The sequence below is a fragment of the Petaurus breviceps genome, unplaced genomic scaffold, assembly GCF_028583685.1.
Source record: "Petaurus breviceps papuanus isolate PSGF00001 unplaced genomic scaffold, PetGlider_PUasm1.0 567, whole genome shotgun sequence".
NCBI lineage: Eukaryota > Metazoa > Chordata > Mammalia > Diprotodontia > Petauridae > Petaurus > Petaurus breviceps.
Window position 1 is genome coordinate 3,162,211 of NW_027186383.1, and position 13,066 is coordinate 3,175,276.

Consider the following 13,066-nt stretch of genomic DNA (forward strand, 5'->3'; position numbering starts at 1 on the left):
AAGGAAGGAAGGAAGGAAGGAAGGAAGGAAGGAAGGAAGGAAGGAAGGAAGGAAGGAAGGAAGGAAGGAAGGAAGTTATTCCCTGTGACTTCTCAGAAATCCATAGTGCATATTTCACCTGAGAGTTGGGCTATGCAAATATACTCATTTTCCCTATGAGTAATCTGAAGCCTAGGAGAAGATAGCTTTTCTACCATGCCATGGCCCGTGAGTGACAGAGTTGAACAGGCAGCCCAGCATGTACCCCCTCCAGCTCCTGCACGGTCTATCCACTGAAGCTCCTAATGTCTTGTCCAATCTGATCTCAAGGGCTGGGGAAGATGTCTTGGCTCATCTTTATGCACCTCACTCATCCACAGTAAAGCTGAGGGGATGTTTTTAACAAACTTCTTCTCAAAGAAAAAGCATTTCTCTCATTTCCAAAGGAAACCAGCAATGTAAGTGAGGGGATAGTGCTAAATATAAGCAAGGTGTCTGAGAGCACTGCTCCTTCAATATCATAAGAATACAGACCTAGACATAGACATAGTCCCTCATTTTACAGAGGTGGAAACTTATCCCCAGAGAGAGGAACTACTTGGCCAGAGTCATATAGATAAAAAGTGGCAAAGTCAAGATTTGAACCCAGCTCCTTTGACTCTGAATCCAGTCCTCATTCCACTGACCCCCTCAAAAGTAGGGCATGATGGCCTTAGGAGTCATGCCAGTGCAGCAGCCAGCCAAAGCCAGAGTGCTGGAGGAGGGATATTTAGGTCTTCTGACATCTCTTCTGTCTCAGAAATCATGCAACCTGAGTTCGTGCCCATGTCTATGACTTGTGAGCTCAGTAACCCCGGGGAGGCCACTTAGCCTTTTTTTCCCCACTGGAAAAATGGAGCTGACTATGACTTTGTGGCTATCCTGAATAGAAATGATGGTGAAGACTCCTATGTGTCTAGAATTTCCCCCCAAATGCCTCCCCCCTCAGTGAGGTCATCTGTCAGAACAAATGTTCAGCTGAATTGTCCAACATCAGCCAGCTGGGAGTCAGACTCAAAGCTTCCAACTTAAGCAATCGGGAACCAAGTTTTGTTGTTTTTGCTTGTAAGCACCTACTATACTATACTATATATATATATATATATATATATATGCTATACGCAGCGCTGTGTGCTAGGGGCACAGCATAGGAAATCGCAAGGATCCATCCGCACAGGGGCACACTGAGCACAGGGGATGAAGCCTCGAGCTGGTTTGGCCTTCATCCAGACCCTCCAAGGTGAGGAACCTTCTGAAAGATGAAGTGACCAGGGCCTGGCAGCTGCCATGTGGCTGAGGGAGGAGGTGCCAAGGCCAGCTCACTGTCCCGACCCCCAGGGATTCCTGTTGCTCACTTAGTCTATTCAGGGTAATGTCAGAGGGCAGTGAGATGACCCAGGGAAGCCAACAGCACCTTTCAGCCATCCTCATCTGAGCACCTGATGCTCACCTGGACTCAAGAAGGATGGAGAGGGGAGGGACTAAGCATCAGGGACCGTGGCTGCCACGATATTCTTCTGCCAGGAAAATATCAGTGACAAGCACCCGAAGAAGAAAAAGATGTCCCTGCCTGGCGGTGTTATTGTTTCAAAGATGCGTTTTCAGATCACAGGAACGTGGAGTGTCAGGCACATGACGGCTCCAGACTCAGTGACTCTGCTTCAGAATCACTTAGGGTGCCAACATTACAACGGCTCAAAATAGCATATTTTAAGGTGCTTTTTAAAGGTGTATTATTTTGTTATTTGGAACATATACTCAATATCAAGATGATCCAATTAGATAACCATTGGTGATGATGGTGCTGGTACCTTGTGTGTGCTAAGCACACACTGTAGTTATTTGGATTTCTGGTTAAGCAAAAGGAAAGTTAGGCCAGGATAAAATCAATCAATCAATTCATTTATCTATCTGTCTATCTATCTATCTGTCTGTCTGTCTGTCTGCCTGCCTTCCTTTCTGTCTGCCTGTCTGCTGCCTGTCTGTCTGTCTGCCTGTCTCTGTCCATCTCTCCCTCCATCCCCTATCTATTCCAGCCTCTCTAGATGTAATACCCCAGTATCTCCATCTGTGCAATAAGGAGGTTGGGACAGGTGACTTCTAAGGTCCCTTTGGGCCATATCTTTAAAACTGGGAATATGGCAAAGGAAGAAAAGGGGAAAGGAGGAGGAAGGGAAGTGCAGCAGAAGGGAGGAATGAAAGAAAAAAAGAAGATAAAAATAATTTTATAGTGATTTAAGTTTATGTTAATGGAAGAAAAGGAAGAGAGCGTAAGAGATGCTAAGCAGCTTCATCAGACAATCCAGTTTCTGAACAGCAGCTCCCAACCATGGAGAGGGGGCAAAGGCTCCTGCCCTGAATGTTAGGACTCACCTCCCACCTCTTCAGTTTTTCCTCTCAAACAGATCAAGCGCTATTTGCTTTTGTTTTTGTTTTTACTTTCTGGCCCCAGAGTTTCCATCTTGTACTAAATGTCTGAGTAGATGGAATGCTAGATCTGGAGTCAGGAAGACCTGAGTTCAAATCCTACAGCAGACATTTAGCACTGCTGTGAGTCCAAAGGGCAGTTCATTTTCCTGAGCCTCTGTTTCCCTATCTAGCATAGAAGGAACTTGGCCTTGATGAGCTCTCAGCTCCAATGTGATGATCATGCATGAGGGAATTGAGGGCCAGAGAACTGAAGGCATCTTCCCAAGATTACATATCAGTGAAAGATTCAAACCCAAGTCCTCCAAACTCCGAGGCTAGAGCTCTTTCCGCTATGCTACTTTCCTTTCTCAAGGGACAGGGCATGAAAGTACAATCCTATGTCAATCAGTCAATCCTCCAACAGTTATTAATGACTTGTTATGTGTGAGACACTGAGGATAGAAATATGTAAATAAGACAGACGTGGACATCAACTAACTTACATTCTCCTGGGAGGGGGAGAAAATGTATTCCAAATTAAATAAGTGCAAGATAGATGTCCTGTAAAAACAGTTATTGGATAGCTGCACCCACAATTGAGGGAATCAGGAAAAACCCATTGAAGAAAGTAGCTCCTGAGCTAAGCCTTGTGAGCTAGGAGTTCCAAGAGGAAGAGAAGAGCAGCTGTCCCAGGTCTGGGGGCAGGAGACTGAACACCAAGCTCAAGGGAGAAAGGGAGAACACCTAGTACCCAATGGAGGGGCCTCGACTGTGTGAAGGGGAGGAATGGGATCCTGCAGGATGGAGCACTGGAGCTGACTTTTGAAGGGAGCTTGGAATTCCAAGCCATGGAGGTAAGGATGGGGGACAGTATGTACAAAAGCATGAAGGTGGGAGATGAACTGTTATATTGGGAGAACAATAATTAGGCTAGAAAACTTTAGAGAAATTGGGCAAGTTAAGGGAAATCATTCAGCAAAGAGAGGTCATCTTGAGAATGCAAAAGACTTGAGGGGCCAATCAGAGCGATCCCCACTGGGAGAGACAGCAACCACTCAAGCTTCTTGAGCAAAGGAACGACAAATTCAGTGTTCTGCCTACAACAAAATTAATGAGTCATGTACTACTTCTAACTGAACCACCAAGTAATTCAATGCTTCACCCAAAATTTAAAAAAAATCAAACTTTGACAAACTCATCAGATTTGGAGTCTGAGGATCTTAGTTGTACATCTCCTCGGCTAACCTGAACGATCCTTGGAAAATTACTCTAGCTCAGTTTTCTCATTTGTAAAATGAGGGTGGAACTAGACTGGCTTTAAGACACTTCTTGCTATAAATGAACAGTCCTCTATTCCTATATTCTACACTCAGAACATTTTCAGATTTTCCCAAGGTTTTTCATAAAGGAAATAGAGGATCAGAGGAGTTGGATGCGTCACCTATGGAAAGTGAAGATGGACAGCCCCAGAGCTCACTGCCATGGAGCGGTAAGTGACCAGCAAATTGGGCAGGTGGAGATTTGTGGAAGGATACAGAAAAAGGACAGTGTGTGTAATGAGAAAGGAGGAACAGACGGTTATTGGAAACAATGGAGAATCTCGATTGTTGAAATCAGGGCTCACTCAAAAATTAGTAAAAGTGCTGAAATCGCCCTGAATCTAACCAGCTCCTATAGATTTCTCCCATAAGAAGAATGTGTGGAGCATCACAGCTGGGGGTGACCGCAAAACTCTTCTGGCCCATTTTTCTTGCTCTGTAGCTGAGGTGCATGAGTCTCCGAGGGGAAGCAAGGCAACCAAGGTCACAGAGAAGAGACGATGCACTGATGCTCCTCTCCACTCTTCCTGCATTTCTGTGAGGGTGATCTACTGCTCATGATGCTACCTGGAACCAGAAGTCCAGATTTCAAGCTAAGGTCGTGCAAAGAAAAGGACTCAGCTGTGGGTTTTCTTTTTTTTTCTTTTCTTTGTTTCTACAGTCTGAGTGAGCTCTCAGTGAGAGCCCAAAGGAAGCACCTGCGCCCACCCCACCCCCCATCCAAGGACAGCAGTCATTGTTGGCATCTCATCCACATCCTGACTTCTTAAGGAAGGACTCAGTCCTCAGGGACCTAACTGTAGACTTTTCTGCTATGGGGTTTCAGGAAAAACCATTAGCAGGTAGATAAAAACCCACCTCTTTGGTGCAGGCTGAGCCAGAAAAACTGAAGGGAGCACCTGGTCCGGAATCAAGGGAAAATGGGAGCTGTTGGGCCAAGCCCCGATAACCAGGCTGCCTCTGAAGGGAGGAATAGGCTTGCTTCCTGTGCATCTGAGGCACAGGCAGAGGCTGACCTTGCAAACCAGCGGGCCTCTTGGAGTGTGGCAAGGCCAGCCTCAGTGTGTCTGAACAAGGCAGGGGAGGAGTCCTTTTTGGGGGTCATCTGCTCGAAGTGACCCGTGATACTAAAGCTCCCTCAGGGGAGCCTGACTTGGGAAACATCACCCCCCCTCAAAGCGTGGAGTGTCAGCCATGGCACATCATGGACACGATAGAATCCAAGGCTTCCTCATTGAACATCCAAGAACTGTCCTTTGATAGGAATTGGGCCAGTGCTGCGGTGGCTGCTGTTTGGACATGCCCTGTGATTTCACTGGTGTAAGGAACTCACAGTGACAAACTGCCTTTCTGCTTATGATGTCTGAGACACCTTCTCCAACACTGCACTTGGACATTTGACCATGGAGTGAGGAAGAAGTGGGTTCAAGTCCGTCTTCCCAACAGACTGTCTGTAAAACTGGGCAAGTTAGACAAGCACTCGGCATCCCAACCTCAACCAGAGTGACTGAGATCTCTCAGGATCCACATTTTCCCCTTTTCTGCTGGCCACTCACCTCACCTCCCCAGCTCACTCTGCTGGTCACCATGACTGGCTCACTTTTCATCAGACTTACAGGAGAACCCCAGGGAGATGGCTGTGCTGAGGAATGCTTTCTACTGAAACAGCTGGCAAGACTACCCAGATGGCCCCTGCTGTGCCTGATTCTGTGAAAACAAGAGAGGAGAGACATTGACCACGAGGTCGTGGGAGAGGGGGAAGGGTGGCTGTTCTAAGACCAGCCCAGCAGTGTCAATACCCACTTAAACAAGGCAGAAAGATGAGTCCCCTCCCCCAGAACCCCCTTCTGATGGGGAACAGGCTGACTTTTTATTTAACCCTCTCTCCAGCTTTCCCATAGATTTCCCTTCTCTTTAAGAACAGCTCTGGAAAACAATTGCCTTTCCCCCCTCCTGGGAGAGCCAAATAACATCTCAAGAGGTATTTGGATTTGAGCCCATGTTAATTAAATGAGTGGCTGCCCCCTTCCCAGTCCAGGCCCCTGCTACTGGGCTGTGATTGTCTCCCACAGGTGCAGTGGACAATGGGTCACTGTGCAGACCTCTGGACCTTGGCTAATTAGTGTCTGCTCTGGGGGTCTGGCGTGGTCCCCTACTGCTCCCCAAGCCCCCATGCTGCTGTTCACAATGCTGCACACACTGGTTCAATGGGAGGGCTTCAAAGGAGGGGTGTTCAAGGGGAAATGAGGATTTTAATTGGAAATGTCAATCAACTCAGCATTTCGAAGGAGGAAGGAATCACCCACAGGCTTTCTTGGGCAACCATGGTCTTTTGTTGTTATTGATGGTGACTATAGGGTTATTTTTTGTTTGGTTGGTTGGTTCTGTCCTTTTATTTATTTATTTATTTATTTATTTATTCATTTTTGCTTATGACTTATTATAGCTTCTGGCCAAAGCAGTCCAGAAATGCCTGAAGAATATTTCTAACATTTGAACTAATCAATCAACATACCGGTACATCTATTAAGCATCTACTATATGCTTCTGGTGCTGGAAACACAGAGACAAGAAAAAGCAAAGGCTGCTCTCAAGGTGCTTACATTCTATCAGGGAAAAGACATTCACATTGATAAATAGATACAACATATGTGAAAAGTAAATACACATGCAAAGTAGTCATGCCCATGTGGTTAGGGCGCTATTGCTTTTTGAAAAGAACTTGAGGAAGGATGCAGCAAAAGAAATAATATCCAGAAACTATGGAAAGGTGGGCAGCCTTCCCAGTATCATTTCATGCTTCAAGATCTATTTTCTAGAAATTCTAGAATCCTAGAATCTAGACCCAAAAATAGAGATTCTAGAATTATCAACCCTAACTAGCTCGATTCAATTAGATAAGCAGTTATCGTGCCACGTTTCTGATCCATCCTCCTTTATAGCTAATCTTTTAACACTATAAAGGGATTGGTAATTCCCAGGGGATTCGATTCAGTCTCCTCAGACAGCCCTCCCCTTCCTCCTCAGCAGACTGTTTTCTCTTTGTGGCTTCAGAATATCACTCTGGAGAGTTCGTTCCACATCATGCCTACTGGGTGCAAGTTGGCTCTAAAAATACCAACCCTCCCTCGTGAAGTCCATCAGAAGATACTTCACTTTCTCCTCTTCTATCACATAATCAGGATGTCACTTCCTCCCAAGGTTCCCATTCATTCCACACCAGCATCTATTCTCCCTTTTTGTTGGGAATCAGACCCAGAATAGAATTTTCCCTGATTGGTTTCTCTACTTTTTGAAAAATGATTCATTTTTCAGGTGAATTAAGAATGTATTGGCTTCTCCTTTTGGCACAGAGAAGATTCCAGCAGATATTGGCATTAATAAGTCTGTCCTGACTGCTAACTCATACACCACCTTCTCCTGTACCACCTTTGATGTCCGTTTCCTGGATTCTTCATGTATTTCTTTCTCACCAGATAGGCTCCAGTATTTGACACATTTTCTATATAACAACCCTTAAGATATTTGAAGGTAGCTCCCATGCCCCAGCTACATTTTCTCTTGTCTATTTGTGCTTTTGTCGATCTTCACTGAATATTCTTGCCCAGAGTTCCCCATTCTGACTCTGGGGTTCCCTCACGTGAAAATATCTTCTGTATGTCCCCCCTCCCTCGGTTGTCAAGTTTCCTTCTAATGCCTTTCAAAAGCCACTTTCTATTCATGGGCCTCATCCCACCCAGTCTCAGAGATACTTAGCAGTACCATTTGCCTCTCTGGGTGGAGGTTTCTGGTTCCTCTTTTCTGTTACGGATAACTTGAACATCTCACACTGCTCTCCGAGACAATGGGCTTTGTTAGAAGCTATTTTTAAATTTTCTGTCTCTGTGAACTTCTGGGTATCTTCACGATAATTCATTTTTCTGTATTTCATCTTTTTATGTGATGTCTGCCATGGCAGTTCTGTGGGGGCAGTTGTGCTCCTCCCCCTTTTCTTTTCATTTTAAAATCCCCTAGTTAGACTCCAAAGATCCCCTCCCAATCACTTTATCAGCCCTTGCTATTAGGGCATGCTCCATCCTTGGGCAGGAGCCTGTCAGTTCTAGTACAAAAGTCATAGTCCAGAAATCCAAATGCCAACATCTTAACCAACTCTTCAGGTGAACAGACATAAAGGCAGCTTGGGCGATAGCATAAAGCATGAACCAATGACAGGAGCTATTTTGACCTTAAATAGAGAGCTGGTAACAGTCACATGATGACGTCGCACTGAAGCAGTATGGGTTAGCTCCTTCCGATGTATGCTTGCATCATTGGCAGACAGAGGCTAAACACTACATATTCATTGAGAGCCGTATGACTGAGCCAGCTCTGTCACATGGGAAAGGATGCTTGATCCCTTTCTGTCTTAGGTTTGCTGGTATTTTTTTTTCTTTCCTTTCCTTCTTTCTTTCCCATCTGTTAACTGCTTGAAATCAAAATGCCAGCCCAGGATGCTAAGAAAGCTATAGCCATCTGTTAATTTACTGATTTTCCTGGTATGTGTATGTGTGTGCCTGTGTGTATTGCCTATTACAAGGTACCATTCCCTACCCAGGGAAGAAGATACAAACCCTATATTCTCAGGGAAAGACTTAGGTCCTAAGAAACTAGATCCTTCCCTCCTTAGAACAGCTAGTGCAGAATTCCAAGCTTTCTGTTAAAGCTCCCCAGAATTCTGCCTATTAGTATATGATAAATACTAAAGACCTGAATTAAATAAGCAAGTTAGAATGGGAAGAGGCCAGAGCCAGAGGCCTGCTCACTGCCTGGGTGACCTTGGATGGTTCTCCACCCTGGGCTTCAGTTTATCCATCTGTATAAAAAGGAGATGGGGCTGGATGAATTTCATACTGCATCCTATGTACAAGAGAGAGTTGCTAAATTTCCTTTTAATTAAAAGTTCCTCAAAGCCTCACAATGAGTAAATTAAATGTTCTTAGTTTTTAATGTGCCTCCATTCAGAGGCATGTCCCTTAGCATGTCTTCAGGGCATCAGACTATGCTCCACTGTTACCAAGGAAGCACTGTACATACATTAGCTCAGACCTCTCAGGAACCTCATGAGATAGTGTATGGACCACAAGCATTCTTTTACCCATTTTTGAGATGGTGATCCTGAGGCCCAGAGAGATTGACTGACTTTCCCAGAGTCCCACAGCTCAGAAGTAAGTGGTAGGAGTCAAGGTCTAGTCAGTCTTTGGATGCCCAATCGGTTGTCCTGCCCACTGGTCCTTCCTCCTCCTCAGAAGGCTAGGTCCACTGCCCAGAGAGGACAGTGGTGTTATCTTATCAATGTAACTGTGAAAGGCTCAGGGAAGAAGAAGTGAAACTGCCCTCAGTCCCATCCCTCCACAAGTTCAGCCCACACCCACCTTGGCAGCCACCTGTGCCTTCAGCCCCTCCACAGTACTGAGCAGGGAGGTGAGGCAGGTAGGGGACATTGAGGACCTCTGCACAGACAGGAGCAGATGGAGGCCAAATCTCAAAGGGGAGCATCAGAGGACCAAGGTTCTGATCCCACCACTGACACTGACTCCCCTTCCTGGACCTTAGTTTCCTCATCTGCAAACTGAAGGACTGTTTGAGATCACTGCCAGCTCTGGCGCTGTGATTAGAACTCAAGACCTTTGACTCCCTGCGTGCTTCCTCCTGCTGCCAGAAGGCGGTGTCACTCCCTGGAGATTATGATAGTCTCTGTGTTTGTCCTTTGTTCTCAGAGGACTGAGACATAAGGGAGGTGATGACCCGACTTGCACTTGACTTTGATTTGAGGGAGGGAGGGCTGTGCAAGGTCACCAGCCTCACGTTCTCCTCCAGAATCATCTGAGTCCAGTGGCCAGATATTAATCAGGATGATTGGAGATAGCTCAGTATGCAGTGGGAGACCTTGGCCCTTTTAGGCTAAGGTCTTTTCGGGTTCTCACTTTGAGTGAGGTAACACCCATTCAGAGAAGAGGCCTCTTTAAGAAGTAAACCAAAGGAATTTTTTTTTGGAGGGCACGTGGGGTTAAGTGACTTGCCCAAAGTCACACGGCCAATAAGTGTGTCAAGTGTCTGAGGCCGGATTTGAACTCAGGTCCTCCTGACTCCAGGGCCAGTGCTCTATTCACTGGGTCACCTAGCCATCTCAAGGATTTATTTTAATTAAAAAAAATTGAACTGGGAGAGGAAGAGCCTCAGTGTTGCTGCATACCCCTTCCCACTTCCCAGATATGCACATTGGAAGGGGAGGATCTTAGAGAGGGAAGCTGGGAGGAGTCAGCAGACATTGGTCAAGAACACACTGTGCTCAGGCCTGGCAGAAGGAGATGCAAAGTTCAGGTCAGCTGGTCCTGGGGTCTTTGGCTGAATCCTTTGGACAAACGTTAGAGAACAAGCCCTGCCCTGAACATCGTGTCCAAAGAAACAATTGCTTTGACATTTGTAAAAATATTACATTTGGGGGAAAAAGCAATAGTAGCAAAGATGTAGTTCTATCATATGCAGGCTAGGGTGACCCTGAAAATAAAATGGCATGGAAAGATCAGGAACACTTTGTTTTCCTATTAATTTTTTTTTTCCATGAGAATCTTTCCGAATTGTCTCGTGCACTTTCCATGTGAGAGGAGCCACCTACTTTTGCAAACTAGTTCCTATTGTGGTCCCTCCTGCACTCAAGGTTCCAGTCTAGCTGCTTTGGGCACGATCACCTGCTCTTGAGCTCTTATCTCCCACCTCTCTGCATTTGCACTGGTGGTCCCCCAGGACAGGCTTGCCTGCTTCCTCGCCCTTCCCTTCACCACTTCCTTCAGGTCTCAGCTCAGGGGCCTCTAAACTAAAGCCCTGCTGTTTCTTCCCACTTCTTTGGCCCACTCCTTACTGTCTTGTATTTTCTTTGTCTGTACATATGGTGGCCTTCCCAGTGAATGTAAGCTCTATGAGGGCTGAAGACCCTTGTATCCTCAGCACCCAATAGAGTGGCACCTAGTGGGCACTTGAATTGAACATGCATTTGACTCACCTTTGAGCCAGAAGAAACCAGAAGCCACAGGTGTTAGAGAAGCAGGAGTACTTCTCTGTGTCTAGGACCAGGGTCAGGGGACAGGGGAGCTAGGAAAACCTGATTCTAGAAAGGAGCGATATATTTTGCTATTTGATTTTTTGTAGCTACATTCTTTTTGTGTCCTTAACTTTGGAAGTCAGAAAAATATGCTTCTGGGGGGGGGGGGGGGTGGAGCCAAGATGGCGGAGTAGAAGCATGACCTTTCCACAGCTCCGGCTTCCACCCTCCCCAATCCATGTAAAAAGGGGACTCTAAACAAACTTTGGAGCTGCAGAAACCACAAAATGACACAGAGAAGCTAATCTCCCTCTGAGGACAGCCTGGCAGGCTGGCAGGAATCCAGAGCAGCGCTCAGGGAGCCGAGCCCAGCACCACGCCGAGGCTTTAGCCCCAGGACGGGCCTGACCAGCCGCCAGCCAGAGGGACTCCAGATCAGCAGCAGCTGTGGCCATTTTCAGATTTATCAATACATAGATGAGAAGGACAAGGTGAGAGGTCGGTGCAGTCTGGACTTTGGGACCCAGTAAGTGGGAGTGTGTGGCTTTTACCCCCCGGGGTGAGAAATTGCTGAGACACCAGCACAGCCTGCAAGCGCCACATGGTGGCTTCAGCTCCTGGCCTGCAGAGTGTAGAGGGACCAAGCACCAGTCTGAGGGGTAATTGCTCTTGCTTTAACCTGCTTGGATCTGGATTGCAGTCTAGGGTGGAGGCTCTGGGGTGTGTGTCCAGCTTGCCAGAGCATGTGGAGACCTCAGACAGGGCACCCATCTAATACCTCCAGCAGCTGAGAAAACCCCAGTGTTTGGGACGAAAGCTCCCCTGTCTGGTGGCAGAGTCCTACTGTGGCAAAAAGTCCAAAAGTCAAGTAATTGAGTGGCAAAATGAGCAGGCAAAGGAAGCAAAGCAGACAGAAGATTCCAATGTTACACTCCTATTTTGGGGACAAGAAGAGCAAGGAATGGAACAGGAGGAAAACAGTGAAGTCAGAACTCCTGCACCAAAAGCTTCAAAGGAAAATACAAGTTGGTTACAGGCCATAGAGGACCTTAAGAAGCAGATAAGAGAAGTGGAGGAAAAATTGGGAAGAGAAATGAGAACGATGCAAGAAAATTATGAAATGAGAGTCAACAGCCTGACTGAAGAAAATAATACCTTAAAAAACAGACTGACTCAAATGGCAAAGGAGGCCCAAAAAGGTAATGAGGAGAAGAATGCCTTAAAAAGTCAAATTTGCCAGATGGAAAAAGAATCTCAAAAACTCAATGAGGAGAATCATTGCTTCAGAATTAGGTTGGAGCAAATGGAAGCTAATGACTTTATGAGAAATCAAGATGCTGTTAAACAGATCCAAACAAATGAAAGAATAGAAGGCAATGTGAAATATCTCATGGGAAAAACCACTGACCTGGAAAATAGATACAGGAGAGATAATTTAAAAATTGTTGGACTGCCTGAAAGCCATGACCAAAGTAAGAACCTAGAAATCATTCTCCAGGAAGTTCTCAAAGAAAACTGCCCTGATGTTTTAGAACCAGAGGGCAAAATAAAGGTTGAAAGCATCCACCAATCACCTCCTGTAAAAGATCTCAAAAAGAAAACTGCTAGGAATGTTATAGCCAGGTTCCAGAATCCCCAGATTAAGGAGAGAATATTACAAGCAGCCAGGAAGAAACAATTTGAATATTGTGGAAACACAATCAGGATAACCCAGGATCTAGCAGCTTCTACACTGAGGGATTGAAGGGCTTGGCATATGATATTCCGGAGGGCAAAGGAGCTGGGATTAAAACCAAGAGTCACCTACCCAGCCAAACTGAGTATCATGTTTCAGGGGAAAATATGGTCATTCAGTGGAATAGAAGACTTTCAAGTATTCTTGCTGAAAAAACCAGAGTTGAATAGAAAATTTGACATTCAGATACAAGAAGCAAGAGGTGCATGAGAAGGTAAACAGGGAAAAGATATCATAAGGAACTTATCAAAGTTGAACTATTAACATTCCTACATGGAAAAACAATAATTGTAACTTATGAAACTTTTCTCAGTAGATGAAGGAATTAGAAATGTATATATATATATATATATATATGTCTTTATATGAGGTTATTTGGGCATATGAATACATATGTGAATGTGTGTATATATGTTTACAAGTATACATAGATAGAGGGCACAGGACAAATTTAACAGGAAGGAATGATACTTAAAAGGCGAAATTAAGAGGTGAGAGGAATATAAT

At 45.4% G+C, this 13,066-nt stretch overlaps 2 long non-coding RNA genes across 2 annotated transcripts in view; one reads left to right on the forward strand and one right to left on the reverse strand.

The window, feature by feature from the left end:
- Positions 1–13,066, forward strand: part of LOC138173218 (uncharacterized) — a 410,193-nt gene that overhangs the window by 387,381 nt on the left and 9,746 nt on the right. The gene's annotated exons all lie outside the window — the stretch shown is intronic.
- LOC138173220 (uncharacterized) overlaps positions 3,195–13,066 on the reverse strand; it is an 18,473-nt gene continuing 8,601 nt past the window's right edge. The window contains exons 2-3 of the long non-coding RNA XR_011171349.1: positions 5,303–5,453; positions 3,195–4,313 (exon numbers count right to left, since the gene is read on the reverse strand). This is a non-coding gene — a long non-coding RNA (uncharacterized lncRNA). The remainder of the gene's footprint in view (positions 4,314–5,302; positions 5,454–13,066) is intronic.